Source organism: Chanodichthys erythropterus, chromosome 21 (assembly GCF_024489055.1).
Source record: "Chanodichthys erythropterus isolate Z2021 chromosome 21, ASM2448905v1, whole genome shotgun sequence".
Lineage (NCBI taxonomy): Eukaryota > Metazoa > Chordata > Actinopteri > Cypriniformes > Xenocyprididae > Chanodichthys > Chanodichthys erythropterus.
Window position 1 is genome coordinate 36863114 of NC_090241.1, and position 14241 is coordinate 36877354.

Consider the following 14241-nt stretch of genomic DNA (forward strand, 5'->3'; position numbering starts at 1 on the left):
TATTGAGCGTATGATTTAGTAAAACGAGGGAATAAAACGTGCTGATGTATTAATAAGTCATGGGAACGATTTGTTAAAACAAGGGAGCGAATTAGTAACATGGCCACGATTTACTAAAACGAGGGAACGAATTATTATATTATGCGCACAATATAATAATTCATTCCCTCTGTTTACTAAATCGTGCACACAATGTAATAATTTGTTCCCTTGTTTTACTAAATCGTGGCCATGTTGTACCAGTTCGCTCCCTCGTTTTGATTTGCGCATGAAAACAAGGAACAAATTGCGCACTATTTAGTAAAACGAGGGAACGAATTAGTAAAACGTGCTGACATATTAGTAAGTCCTGGGAACGACGGAACAATCGAGGGAACAAACGAGGAACAAACGATGGAATAAACAAGGGAACAATTTATTATATTGAGCGTATGATTTAGTAAAACGAGGGAATAAAACGTGCTGATGTATTAATAAGTCATGGGAACGATTTGTTAAAACAAGGGAGCGAATTAGTAACATGGCCACGATTTACTAAAACGAGGGAACAAATTATTATATTATGCGCACAATATAATAATTCATTCCCTCTGTTTACTAAATCGTGCACACAATGTAATAATTTGTTCCCTTGTTTTACTAAATCGTGGCCATGTTGTACCAGTTCGCTCCCTCGTTTTGATTTGCGCATGAAAACAAGGAACAAATTGCGCACTATTTAGTAAAACGAGGGAACGAATTAGTAAAACGTGCTGACATATTAGTAAGTCCTGGGAACGACGGAACAATCGAGGGAACAAACGAGGAACAAACGATGGAATAAACGAGGGAACAATTTATTATATTGAGCGTATGATTTAGTAAAACGAGGGAATAAAACGTGCTGATGTATTAATAAGTCATGGGAACGATTTGTTAAAACGAGGGAGCGAATTAGTAACATGGCCACGATTTACTAAAACGAGGGAACGAATTATTATATTATGCGCACAATATAATAATTCATTCCCTCTGTTTACTAAATCGTGCACACAATGTAATAATTTGTTCCCTTGTTTTACTAAATCGTGGCCATGTTGTACCAGTTCGCTCCCTCGTTTTGATTTGCGCATGAAAACAAGGAACAAATTGCGCACTATTTAGTAAAACGAGGGAACGAATTAGTAAAACGTGCTGACATATTAGTAAGTCCTGGGAACGATGGAACAATCGAGGGAACAAACGAGGAACAAACGATGGAATAAACAAGGGAACAATTTATTATATTGAGCGTATGATTTAGTAAAACGAGGGAATAAAACGTGCTGATGTATTAATAAGTCATGGGAACGATTTGTTAAAACGAGGGAGCGAATTAGTGACATGGCCACGATTTACTAAAACGAGGGAACGAATTATTATATTATGCGCACAATATAATAATTCATTCCCTCTGTTTACTAAATCGTGCACACAATGTAATAATTTGTTCCCTTGTTTTACTAAATCGTGGCCATGTTGTACCAGTTCGCTCCCTCGTTTTGATTTGCGCATGAAAACAAGGAACAAATTGCGCACTATTTAGTAAAACGAGGGAACGAATTAGTAAATCGTGCTGACATATTAGTAAGTCCTGGGAACGATGGAACAATCGAGGGAACAAACGAGGAACAAACGATGGAATAGACAAGGGAACAATTTATTATATTGAGCGTATGATTTAGTAAAACGAGGGAATAAAACGTGCTGATGTATTAATAAGTCATGGGAACGATTTGTTAAAATGAGGGAGCGAATTAGTAACATGGCCACGATTTACTAAAACGAGGGAACGAATTATTATATTATGCGCACAATATAATAATTCATTCCCTCTGTTTACTAAATCGTGCACACAATGTAATAATTTGTTCCCTTGTTTTACTAAATCGTGGCCATGTTGTACCAGTTCGCTCCCTCGTTTTGATTTGCGCATGAAAACAAGGAACAAATTGCGTACTATTTAGTAAAACGAGGGAACGAATTAGTAAAACGTGCTGACATATTAGTAAGTCCTGGGAACGATGGAACAATCGAGGGAACAAACGAGGAACAAACGATGGAACAAACGAGGGAACAATTTATTATATTGAGCGTATGATTTAGTAAAACGAGGGAATGAATTAATAAAACGTGCTGATGTATTAATAATTCATGGGAACGATTTGTTAAAACGAGGGAGCGAATTAGTAACATGGCCACGATTTACTAAAACGAGGGAACGAATTATTATATTATGCGCACAATATAATAATTCATTCCCTCTGTTTACTAAATCGTGCACACAATGTAATAATTTGTTCCCTTGTTTTACTAAATTGTGGCCATGTTGTACCAGTTCGCTCCCTCGTTTTGATTTGCGCATGAAAACAAGGAACAAATTGCGCACTATTTAGTAAAACGAGGGAACGAATTAGTAAAACGTGCTGACATATTAGTAAGTCCTGGGAACGATGGAACAATCGAGGGAACAAACGAGGAACAAACGATGGAATAAACAAGGGAACAATTTATTATATTGAGCGTATGATTTAGTAAAACGAGGGAATAAAACGTGCTGATGTATTAATAAGTCATGGGAACGATTTGTTAAAAAGAGGGAGCGAATTAGTAACATGGCCACGATTTACTAAAACGAGGGAACAAATTATTATATTATGCGCACAATATAATAATTCATTCCCTCTGTTTACTAAATCGTGCACACAATGTAATAATTTGTTCCCTTGTTTTACTAAATCGTGGCCATGTTGTACCAGTTTGCTCCCTCGTTTTGATTTGAGCATGAAAACAAGGAACAAATTGCGCACTATTTAGTAAAACGAGGGAACGAATTAGTAAATCGTGCTGACATATTAGTAAGTCCTGGGAACGATGGAACAATCGAGGGTACAAACGAGGAACAAACGATGGAATAAACAAGGGAACAATTTATTATATTGAGCGTATGAATTAGTAAAACGAGGGAATAAAACGTGCTGATGTATTAATAAGTCATGGGAACGATTTGTTAAAACGAGGGAGCGAATTAGTAACATGGCCACGATTTACTAAAACGAGGGAACGAATTATATTGTGTGCACGATTAAACAAAAGAAAACGAATTAGTAAAACATGCTGATGTATTAGTAAGTCGTGGGAACGATTTGTTAAAATGAGGGAGTAAATTAGTACAACAAGGCCACGATTTACTAAAACGAGGGAGGGTATTATTATATTATGCGCTCAATATAATAATTCATTCCCTCTTTTTACTAAATCGTGCACACAATGTAATAATTTGTTCCCAACAATTTATATAGCGCGCACGATTAAGGAAAATGAGGGAACGAATTAGTATATCATGGCGACAATTTACTAAAACAAGAGAACGAGTTCTTCATTCGTGGCCACGATATATATATTCTCGTCTGCATTTCATGTGCAGGGCTCTGTACTAAATAACGTTTTTGTGCTAATGTTTAGAGAACATTACTAAAGACCAGATAACTTTCTATTTACATTACTTGAAGAACGAGAGAACCTTGCCAGAACGTTCTGAGAACATTCCCTGTTAGCTGGAACAGCTTTAAAATATTATAGATATAAATAAATAATAATGTGTCAAGCAAAAAAAAAGTTCATTTAATTGAATAACTGAACATCCATGCATGTATTGACTTATTTACAGTTAGTGCAGAGCTGAAGGTGCTTAGATTCTGTCGTCTGTTAATAGAAAATTACACTCTGGTAAAGATTCTTTGTTTAGACTTCCACTGTCGCCAGCAGAGAGAAAGCAACAAACAGTAAATCACAATGACAAAGCTAAATTGCTAATTACATCAGCACAATTTAAGAACAGAACAAGCCAGATTCACTTTAGAAGAACACAAATCAGAGAGTGTGTCCTTAAAATCTATAGTCCACCTGTCAAATAACCGAGATTGCTAGGTTTTTCATATATATCTTGCTGAGAACTGTGCAAAATTTTGGTTTGCAGTTGTCGTACCTAGAGAAAGAAACACACCTGAAATTTTGAACGATGTAAATGAATTTTTAAAGGCGAATCCTTGATAAACATTAATGTTCTTTATACCTGAAGTGAAATAAAATGAATGGTTTTGTGATTCTGCACACCGGCTCAGTTTTGATGAGAAACTTACATTAGCATTTTGCTGACCTTTAACTTATGATAATATAAACTATCAGCATTATCGATTAGGAAAGAAAACAACACTGCAAGTTGTTGGGTACTTCATTTCATTTGTTTGTAGAATAAAAATTGTTTAATATTAAAGGGCCTTCCTGTTTACACTTTCCTCCGGGCTGTTATTGGACAAACGGTGAGTTTAGAGTCACATAATCAAGTTCCAGCAAGAATTTTCTTGTGTTTCATCTTTTAAAAACATTTCCCAGGTGAAGATATATATATATATATTTAAAGATATAAAAGAAATATGAGACAGACTACAAACAAAAGGCTCCACTTACACCTGCTATTAACATCCAAAAGTTTCATGAACGATGTATAAATGGGTCATTGATGAAATAATTTTTTTATTATTACAGTTTTAGTATTTTAGTCCATCAAGTAAAACTAAATGAAGACAATAAATGTTAAATGTTTCACACATATATATATATAAATATAAATATATATATATATATATATATATAAATATATATAGGTCATTGACGAATAAGGTTTTTAAAAGTGAAAGAAAAAAAACATAATGCCGATATAATTAATTTTGAAGTGTTTTATAATCAATTAACACTGTTTTTGTTTAACCAAAATTTCGGTTTTACCGAATGACGATATTTTCAAACAGTGCTAAATGGGCTGATATATAGGATAAAAGGACAATCAAACATTTTATATTTAGTATTTTCCATGTTTTATAGCGGTTGCACCGAATGACCTGATGTTTCGGGACATGCGTATGAACAAGAGAAAACATGAGTTTTTCATATAGTTAAGAGAGAGTTACTTAATTTATTTCACGACCATGTGGTCCTTTGCTTGGTGTCTGAATGATGTCACATCCTGTCACATGATACTGACCACATGACTTGATCCAAAATGTTACTCCGAATGACATCAGTGAAATTCATTTTCTGGACATTTTTTCTCGTAACAAAGCAACGACTTCTACACATAATTTTAATATCATTTTGCACTATGTTGATATATGATGTTATAAAATCATGCCAGAATAAAAAATATATACATTTATTACATTTTAAGATATTTTAATCACAAATGAAATGGCTGTATTTGACGGTTAAACCGAATGACATTTTGACACTTCAAAATCGTTAAAATACCTTTATATGTAGCAAAAGATATTCTGATTCAAGATTACACAGAACATGACTTTTAATAATTTAGAAAAATGTCAGTTTGACTTTGCCCCTTAAATGCAACTGTAAAGAAAACAACTTTCTGACTGAAAAATCTGGAAAAGCCCAAACACATACATGCACAAGATTTCACGTATATATTCTGCACGTATGTGTTTGCTAGAATGTGTGTCTCCAGGCTCAGCGGCATTCCCATGATGAGGTGACACCGGCCACACATCTCTAACGAGAGCTTTTGTTTGTGTAAAACCCTCATTTCCCCCGCTGGCCATGTGTGTTTCTTGTGTGTATTCATCCTGCTACGGCCGACTAATATGATTGGGAAGCCTGTCATATAGTTGTGTTTTGTTCAGATGGATTCAGCGGTGTGCAGTACTGCAGGTCTGGGATGTTTAGAGGAATTATGATTATATCTTTGTCATTTTAATGCAATTCAGGCCGATATCTCACTGGCTGAGAGACAGACATGTAATGGGTGTCAGGTAGAAGTAGAGGAATGAGATTATATTATATCGCGCTGACAGGAGAGAGAAGTGATTTCTGCACATTTTTTTCTCATTAATCGGTGATACTTCCATGTGTTTCAGAGCGAATCTTCAAGAAGAGCTTCACATAATGGAGACCTCATGGATCCTTGGGCAATCATTATGATATATATGAATTATATGTGTGTGTTTGTGTGTGTGGAAAAAAAAAAAAAAATTATATATATATACACACACCATGTTCCATTATATCATGTGGTATATTGTTTATAAAATTACTAAAAATGTATATAATATTTTATATATATATATTGTGTATAATAAAAACTTATATATATATATATATGATTAAATTATATAATTATAATTAAATACTTAAATACATTCATATAAATGATAATAACAGTAACATATTAAATACCATATATAATTAAAATAATATATTTAAAGATTTTGCCCAACTACTCTTTTGTTTTAATAATATACATATATTTTATAACATATTTATAAAATATTACTTATATTACTTTAATTCATCAAGAAACTGATCAAAAGTGACAGTGAAGACTTTTATAATGTTACAAAAGATTCTATTTCAAATAAAAGCTGTTCTTTTGAACATTCTATTCATCAAAATCCTGAAAAATAAAATGTATGACGGTTTCCATAAAAATATGAACTGTTTTCAAGATTGATAATAATCATAAATGTTTCTTGAGCATCAAATCATCATATCAGAATGATTTCTGAAGGATCATGTGACACTGAAGACTGGAGTAATGATGCTGAAAATTCAGCTTTGATCACAGGATATAAATTACACTTTACTATATATTCACATAGAAACCAACTGATTTACACTGGAATAATATTTTCACTATTTTTACTTCATTTTTGACTAAATAAATTCAGCTTTATCAAGAATAAATTATATTTTACTATATATTCACATAGAAAACAGATATTTTAAATTACAAAAATATTTCACAATTTTTACTGTATTTTTGATCAAATAAATGCAGCTTTGGTGAGCAGAAGAGACTCTTTAAAAATATTAAACCATCTTACTGACCCCAAACATAGGCCTATATCATTCTAACACACAATGATGATGTTTGGAATAATAATAAAAAAATGTATTATTATTTTACACTTATTTAACAAAGCATATCATTTAAGAACATTTGGGGGTTGTATTTTTGAAGAAAGGTGAACAATTAGAAACCTGAAAATTCAGCTTTGATCACAGGAATAAATTACACTTTACTATATATTCACATAGAAAACAGCTGTTTTACATTATAATAATATTTCACAATTTTTACTGTATTTTTGATCATATAAATATAAAAAAGACTTCTTTCAAAAACAGTCAAAAAACCTTTACAAACCCCAATCTTTTGACTGCAAGTTTCATTGAATTATATGATTAAAATGATTTCCATCAGTGACCTCAGATGAGTGCGTGTCATGGGGTTTTTGACCGAGCCTCTGTTGTGCCTCTGCTGGATTTATAGCACAGTATTTTTAAGTAACTATAGTTATAAATGACCAAAAATAATCTGGCAGCTCAGCGGTACGCTGGCCTGTCAGACCTCCACTTCTCCCCATCTGTCTTGGCTTCCCCCCCACCTCATTAGGATTCATATCCCAGAAAGGTGACTCTTCCAGCGGGCACGGTGACAGCCGGGTCCCCCTCCCCTTCCCTGGTTCAGCTGCCTGCAGGCAGAAACAGTGACAGGTAGCAGCGAGCTCTCTGGGGGGCGAGAGAGAGAGAGAGTCGACATCAGCGATGAGCAGGATCATCAAGTCAAAGATGCTCCCTACAGATAGCAGGCGTGCTGAGATTTCCACCAGAGACCGTCTCCGCCACGAATCACCATCATCTCGCACTCGCTTCCACCGAATCTCAGTCGGACACTTGACTTGTGCTCCTCACACCGCCGTCTCATCGCTGGACTCCACACGGGGGCAAAAAACACAGTTTTACAACCACAACCATAAAAACCCACAGAATAGAGGTTGGGCAGAACACACACACACACACACACACACACAGAGGAGTCCTGGAGTCTCTACACTGATTGTAACCTTTGTAAAAGTTTAATGCAGCGGGCGCTGGAGTATTCTGGTTTTCTCCAGGGTAGAAAGCACTAGTCCTCCCTCGGTGGACGTTAGTCATGTTAGACACATCATGTGATCTGACACTAATGAACTGGAGGCCGTGAGGTGTTCACCTTCTTTCACAACATGGAAGCTTTTTTTGTGAATGTGAACTATATATTTTGTAGACGGTCTGCTAAATATCTGCTAACACTTTTTTGTGATGCTCCACAACACTCTACTGACTACTTATTTAACGAACCAGAACAATCTACTGATACTCTAATGAGACTTAGTTGACATGTAAAGTGAACAATCAAAATAAAGGGTTACACTTTATTTTAAGGTGTTTTTGTTACACTGTAATTACACATTTAAGTACTGAGTACACTAAAAAATGCCCAAGTTGGGTTGAAAATGGACAAACCTAGTGATTTTGGGATAAATGTTTGTCCAACGTGCTGGGTGGTTTTATTTAACCCAACTAACAACCCATTCGTTGGGTTAAAACAACCCAATTGCTGGGTTAAAACATCCCATTCGTTGGGTTAAAACATCTCCTTCGTTGGGTTAAAACAACCCATTCGTTGGGTTAAAACAACCCATTCGTTGGGTTAAAGCATCCCATTCGTTGGGTTAAAACAACCCATTCGCTGGGTTAAAACAACCCATTCGTTGGGTTAAAGCATCCCATTCATTGGGTTAAAACAACCCATTCGCTGGGTTAAAACAACCCATTCGCTGGGTTAAAGCATCCCATTCGCTGGGTTAAAGCATCCCATTCGCTGGGTTAAAGCATCCCATTCGCTGGGTTAAAACAACCCATTCGCTGGGTTAAAACAACCCATTCGCTGGGTTAAAACAACCCATTCATTGGGTTAAAGCATCCCATTCATTGGGTTAAAACAACCCATCCGCTGGGTTAAAGCATCCCATTCGCTGGGTTAAAACAACCCATTCGCTGGGTTAAAGCATCCCATTCGCTGGGTTAAAGCATCCCATTCGCTGGGTTAAAACAACCCATTCGCTGGGTTAAAACAACCCATTCGCTGGGTTAAAGCATCCCATTCGCTGGGTTAAAACAACCCATTCGCTGGGTTAAAGCATCCCATTCGCTGGGTTAAAACAACCCATTCGCTGGGCTAAAACAACCCATTCGCTGGGTTAAAACAACCCATTCGCTGGGTTAAAACGACCCATTCGCTGGGTTAAAGCATCCCATTCGCTGGGTTAAAACAACCCATTCGCTGGGTTAAAACAACCCATTCGCTGGCTTAAAGCATCCCATTCGCTGGGTTAAAACAACCCATTCGCTGGGTTAAAGCATCCCATTCGCTGGGTTAAAGCATCCCATTCGCTGGGTTAAAACAACCCATTCGCTGGGTTAAAACAACCCATTCGCTGGGTTAAAACAACCCATTCGTTGGGTTAAAACAACCCATTCGCTGGGTTAAAACAACCCATTCATTGGGTTAAAGCATCCCATTCATTGGGTTAAAACAACCCATTCGCTGGGTTAAAGCAACCCATTCGCTGGGTTAAAACAACCCATTCGCTGGGTTAAAGCATCCCATTCGCTGGGTTAAAGCATCCCATTAAGTGGGTTAAAACAACCCATTCGCTGAGTTAAAGCAACCCATTCACTGGGTTAAAGCATCCCATTCGCTGGGTTAAAACAACCCATTCGCTGGGTTAAAGTATCCCATTCGCTGGGTTAAAACAACCCATTCGCTGGGTTAAAGTATCCCATTCGCTGGGTTAAAACAACCCATTCGCTGGGTTAAAGCATCCCATTCGCTGGGTTAAAACAACCCATTCGTTGGGTTAAAACAACCCATTCGTTGGGTTAAAACAACCCATTCCCTGGGTTAAAGCATCCCATTCGCTGGCTTAAAGCATCCCATTCGCTGGGTTAAAGCATCCCATTTGCTGGGTTAAAACAACTTATTCATTGGGTTAAAACAACCCATTCGTTGGGTTAAAGTATCCCATTCGTTGGGTTAAAGCATCCCATTCGCTGGGTTAAAGCATCCCATTCGCTGGGTTAAAACAACCCATTCGCTGGGTTAAAGCATCCCATTCGCTGGGTTAAAGTATCCCATTCGCTGGGTTAAAACAACCCATTCGCTGGGTTAAACAACCCATTCGCTGAGTTAAAGCAACCCATTCACTGGGTTAAAGCATCCCATTCGCTGGGTTAAAACAACCCATTCGCTGGGTTAAAGTATCCCATTCGCTGGGTTAAAACAACCCATTCGCTGGGTTAAAGTATCCCATTCGCTGGGTTAAAACAACCCATTCGCTGGGTTAAAGCATCCCATTCGCTGGGTTAAAACAACCCATTCGTTGGGTTAAAACAACCCATTCGTTGGGTTAAAACAACCCATTCGCTGGGTTAAAGCATCCCATTCGCTGGCTTAAAGCATCCCATTCGCTGGGTTAAAGCATCCCATTCGCTGGGTTAAAGCAACCCATTCGCTGGGTTAAAACAACCCATTCGCTGGGTTAAAGCATCCCATTCGCTGGCTTAAAGCATCCCATTCGCTGGGTTAAAACAACCCATTCGCTGGGTTAAAGTATCCCATTCGCTGGGTTAAAACAACCCATTCGTTGGGTTAAAACAACCAACAACCCATTCGCTGGGTTAAAGCATCCCATTTGCTGGGTTAAAACAACCTATTCATTGGGTTAAAACAACCCATTCGTTGGGTTAAAGCATCCCATTCGTTGGGTTAAAGCATCCCATTCGTTGGGTTAAAACAACCCATTCGCTGGGTTAAAGCATCCCATTCATTGGGTTAAAACAACCCATTCGCTGAGTTAAAGCATCCCATTCGCTGGGTTAAAACAACCCATTCGCTGGGTTAAAGCATCCCATTCGCTGGGTTAAAGTATCCCATTCACTGGGTTAAAACAACCCATTCGCTGGGTTAAAGCATCCCATTCGCTGGGTTAAAGTATCCCATTCACTGGGTTAAAACAACCCATTCGCTGGGTTAAAGCAACCCATTCGCTGGGTTAAAGCATCCCATTCGCTGGGTTAAAACAACCCATTCGTTGGGTTAAAGCATCCCATTCGCTGGCTTAAAGCATCCCATTAAGTGGGTTAAAACAACCCATTCGCTGAGTTAAAGCAACCCATTCACTGGGTTAAAGCATCCCATTTGCTGGGTTAAAGTATCCCATTCGCTGGGTTAAAACAACCCATTCGTTGGGTTAAAACAACCAACAACCCATTCGCTGGGTTAAAGCATCCCATTTGCTGGGTTAAAACAACCTATTCATTGGGTTAAAGTATCCCATTCGCTGGGTTAAAACAACCCATTCGCTGGGTTAAAGCATCCCATTCGCTGGGTTAAAACAACCCTTTCGTTGGGTTAAAACGACCCATTCGCTGGGTTAAAACAACCCATTTGCTGGGTTAAAGCATCCCATTCGCTGGCTTAAAGCATCCCATTCGCTGGGTTAAAACAACCCATTCGCTGGGTTAAAGTATCCCATTCGCTGGGTTAAAACAACCCATTCGTTGGGTTAAAACAACCAACAACCCATTCGCTGGGTTAAAGCATCCCATTTGCTGGGTTAAAACAACCTATTCATTGGGTTAAAACAACCCATTCGTTGGGTTAAAGCATCCCATTCGTTGGGTTAAAGCATCCCATTCGCTGGGTTAAAACAACCCATTCGCTGGGTTAAAACGACCCATTCGCTGGGTTAAAACGACCCATTCGCTGGGTTAAAACGACCCATTCGCTGGGTTAAAACAACCCATTCACTGGGTTAAAGCATCCCATTCGTTAGGTTAAAGCATCCCATTCGTTGGGTTAAAACAACCCATTGGCTGGGTTAAAACAACCCAGTCGTTGGGTTAAAACAACCCATTCGTTGGGTTAAAACAACCAATTCGCTGGGTTAAAACAACCTATTGGCTGGGTTAAAACAACCCATTCGTTGGGTTAAAACAACCCATTCGCTGGGTTAAAGCATCCCATTCGCTGGCTTAAAGCATCCCATTCGCTGGGTTAAAGCATCCCATTCGCTGGGTTAAAGCAACCCATTCGCTGGGTTAAAACAACCCATTCGCTGGGTTAAAGCATCCCATTCGCTGGCTTAAAGCATCCCATTCGCTGGGTTAAAACAACCCATTCGCTGGGTTAAAGTATCCCATTCGCTGGGTTAAAACAACCCATTCGTTGGGTTAAAACAACCAACAACCCATTCGCTGGGTTAAAGCATCCCATTTGCTGGGTTAAAGCAACCTATTCATTGGGTTAAAACAACCCATTCGTTGGGTTAAAGCATCCCATTCGTTGGGTTAAAGCATCCCATTCGCTGGGTTAAAACAACCCATTCGCTGGGTTAAAACGACCCATTCGCTGGGTTAAAACGACCCATTCGCTGGGTTAAAACAACCCATTCGTTGGGTTAAAACAACCCATTCACTGGGTTAAAGCATCCCATTCGTTAGGTTAAAGCATCCCATTCGTTGGGTTAAAACAACCCATTGGCTGGGTTAAAACAACCCAGTCGTTGGGTTAAAACAACCCATTCGTTGGGTTAAAAGAACCAATTCGCTGGGTTAAAGCATCCCAACTGAATTTTTCTGTTAATGTATTTTAAAGCATTCTTTTTTTGTAGTATAGAACAGAAAAATTAATTTTATGAAATAATTCATCTAATTTCAGACTGTAACAAGAGCACGAGGAATAGATTCTCATCACACCATGAGGAAGTTAATGGATCTTTCTGGAGCCATGATCAACGCTCGCCATCGTCTGCTGTGGGTCGTCTGACCCGTTGAGAGCGGGTGAAGGGCTTTGAGAGGTGCATTATGGGACACATATGTGTGTAGGGACAGACACTGCTTAGTCATCAAGCGAGCAGTCTTAATAACGGAGCTCACGCAGGCCGGCCGTCCTCGACTCTCACACCCGTGTGATTAGTGAGAACAACCCCGCCGAGCTCGGCTGACCAGCCGCTCATTATTCACAGAGAAACCGAGGTTCACTGCCATTCCTGCATGAGGAGACACACAACTGATGAGCTACACGGGAGATTAGAGTTCATTATTCTCCGTTCATTCCCATCAGCGGCGTCCGGATGTGGTAACGAACGGCCGCCGGGTCTCTTCCGCCTCCATCAGTGACACCTCAACACACATGAAGTTTACAAAGTCTCCGTTTGGATTAACAGCTAAACTAACAACACGAAACAAGTGTCCACATGAGAGGACAACAGAAAGCACTAACTGCACAGAATATGTTTTTTGTGATTTTCACACCCTGAGAGGAGCTGGAGACATCAGCTGGCAGGAGCAATTAAAATGTGAAACTGTGGAGAGACTTGTTAATTACATCGACTTCATGTTGTAGAGGGAAGATAGAAAGACCACAGTGTTTTTTTTTCCTGAAAACATGTTAAAAATCCTTGGATTCTGTTTATTTAACATCTGCACATATAAAGCCTAAACAAAGAAAAAACGCAAATGAGGTCTTTTAAATCTAAACTCTTCAATGATTTCAACTAGATAGAAATGACATTAAAGGGGACATATCATGAAAATCTGACTTTTTCAGTTTTTAAGTGCTATAATTGGGCAAGAAAGCGTGAAAAAGGACAACCCAGTAACTTTGCAGCTCATTTGCATTTAAAGGGACACACACAAAAACGGTGTGTTTTTGTTCACACCCAAATAGAGGCAAATTTGACAAGCTATAATAAATGATCTGTGGGGTATTTTGAGCTGAAACTTCACAGACACATTCTGGAGACACCAGAGACTGATATTACATCTTGTGAAAGAGGCATAATAGGTCCACTTTAAATGGATGGCAAATATACTAATAAAAATTGTTCAGCACAAAACTGAAATTTCATTAAATATGTAATGTATTGAAACAAGTTAAACTTGGGACTGTTCCTCAGAAAATGAAATGATGTAAAAGTAAGTTTTCTTGGTATCTGTTTACTTGATTTGTGTTCTATATAGACTGAGTCACTAAAAATTAAGTCTCTTCTGCTCACCAAAGCTGCATTTATTTGATCAAAATTACAGTAAAAATTGTAAAATATTTTTAAAATTTTAAACAGCTGTTTTCTATGTGAATATATAGTAAAGTGTAATTTATTCCTGTGATCAAAGCTGAATTTTCAGCATCATTACTCCAGTCTTCAGTGTCACATGATCCTTCAGAAATCATTCTGATATGATGATTTGCTGCTCAAGAAACATTTATGATTATTATCAATGTTGAAAACAGTAATCAAAACTTGATGAATAAAATGTATTTAC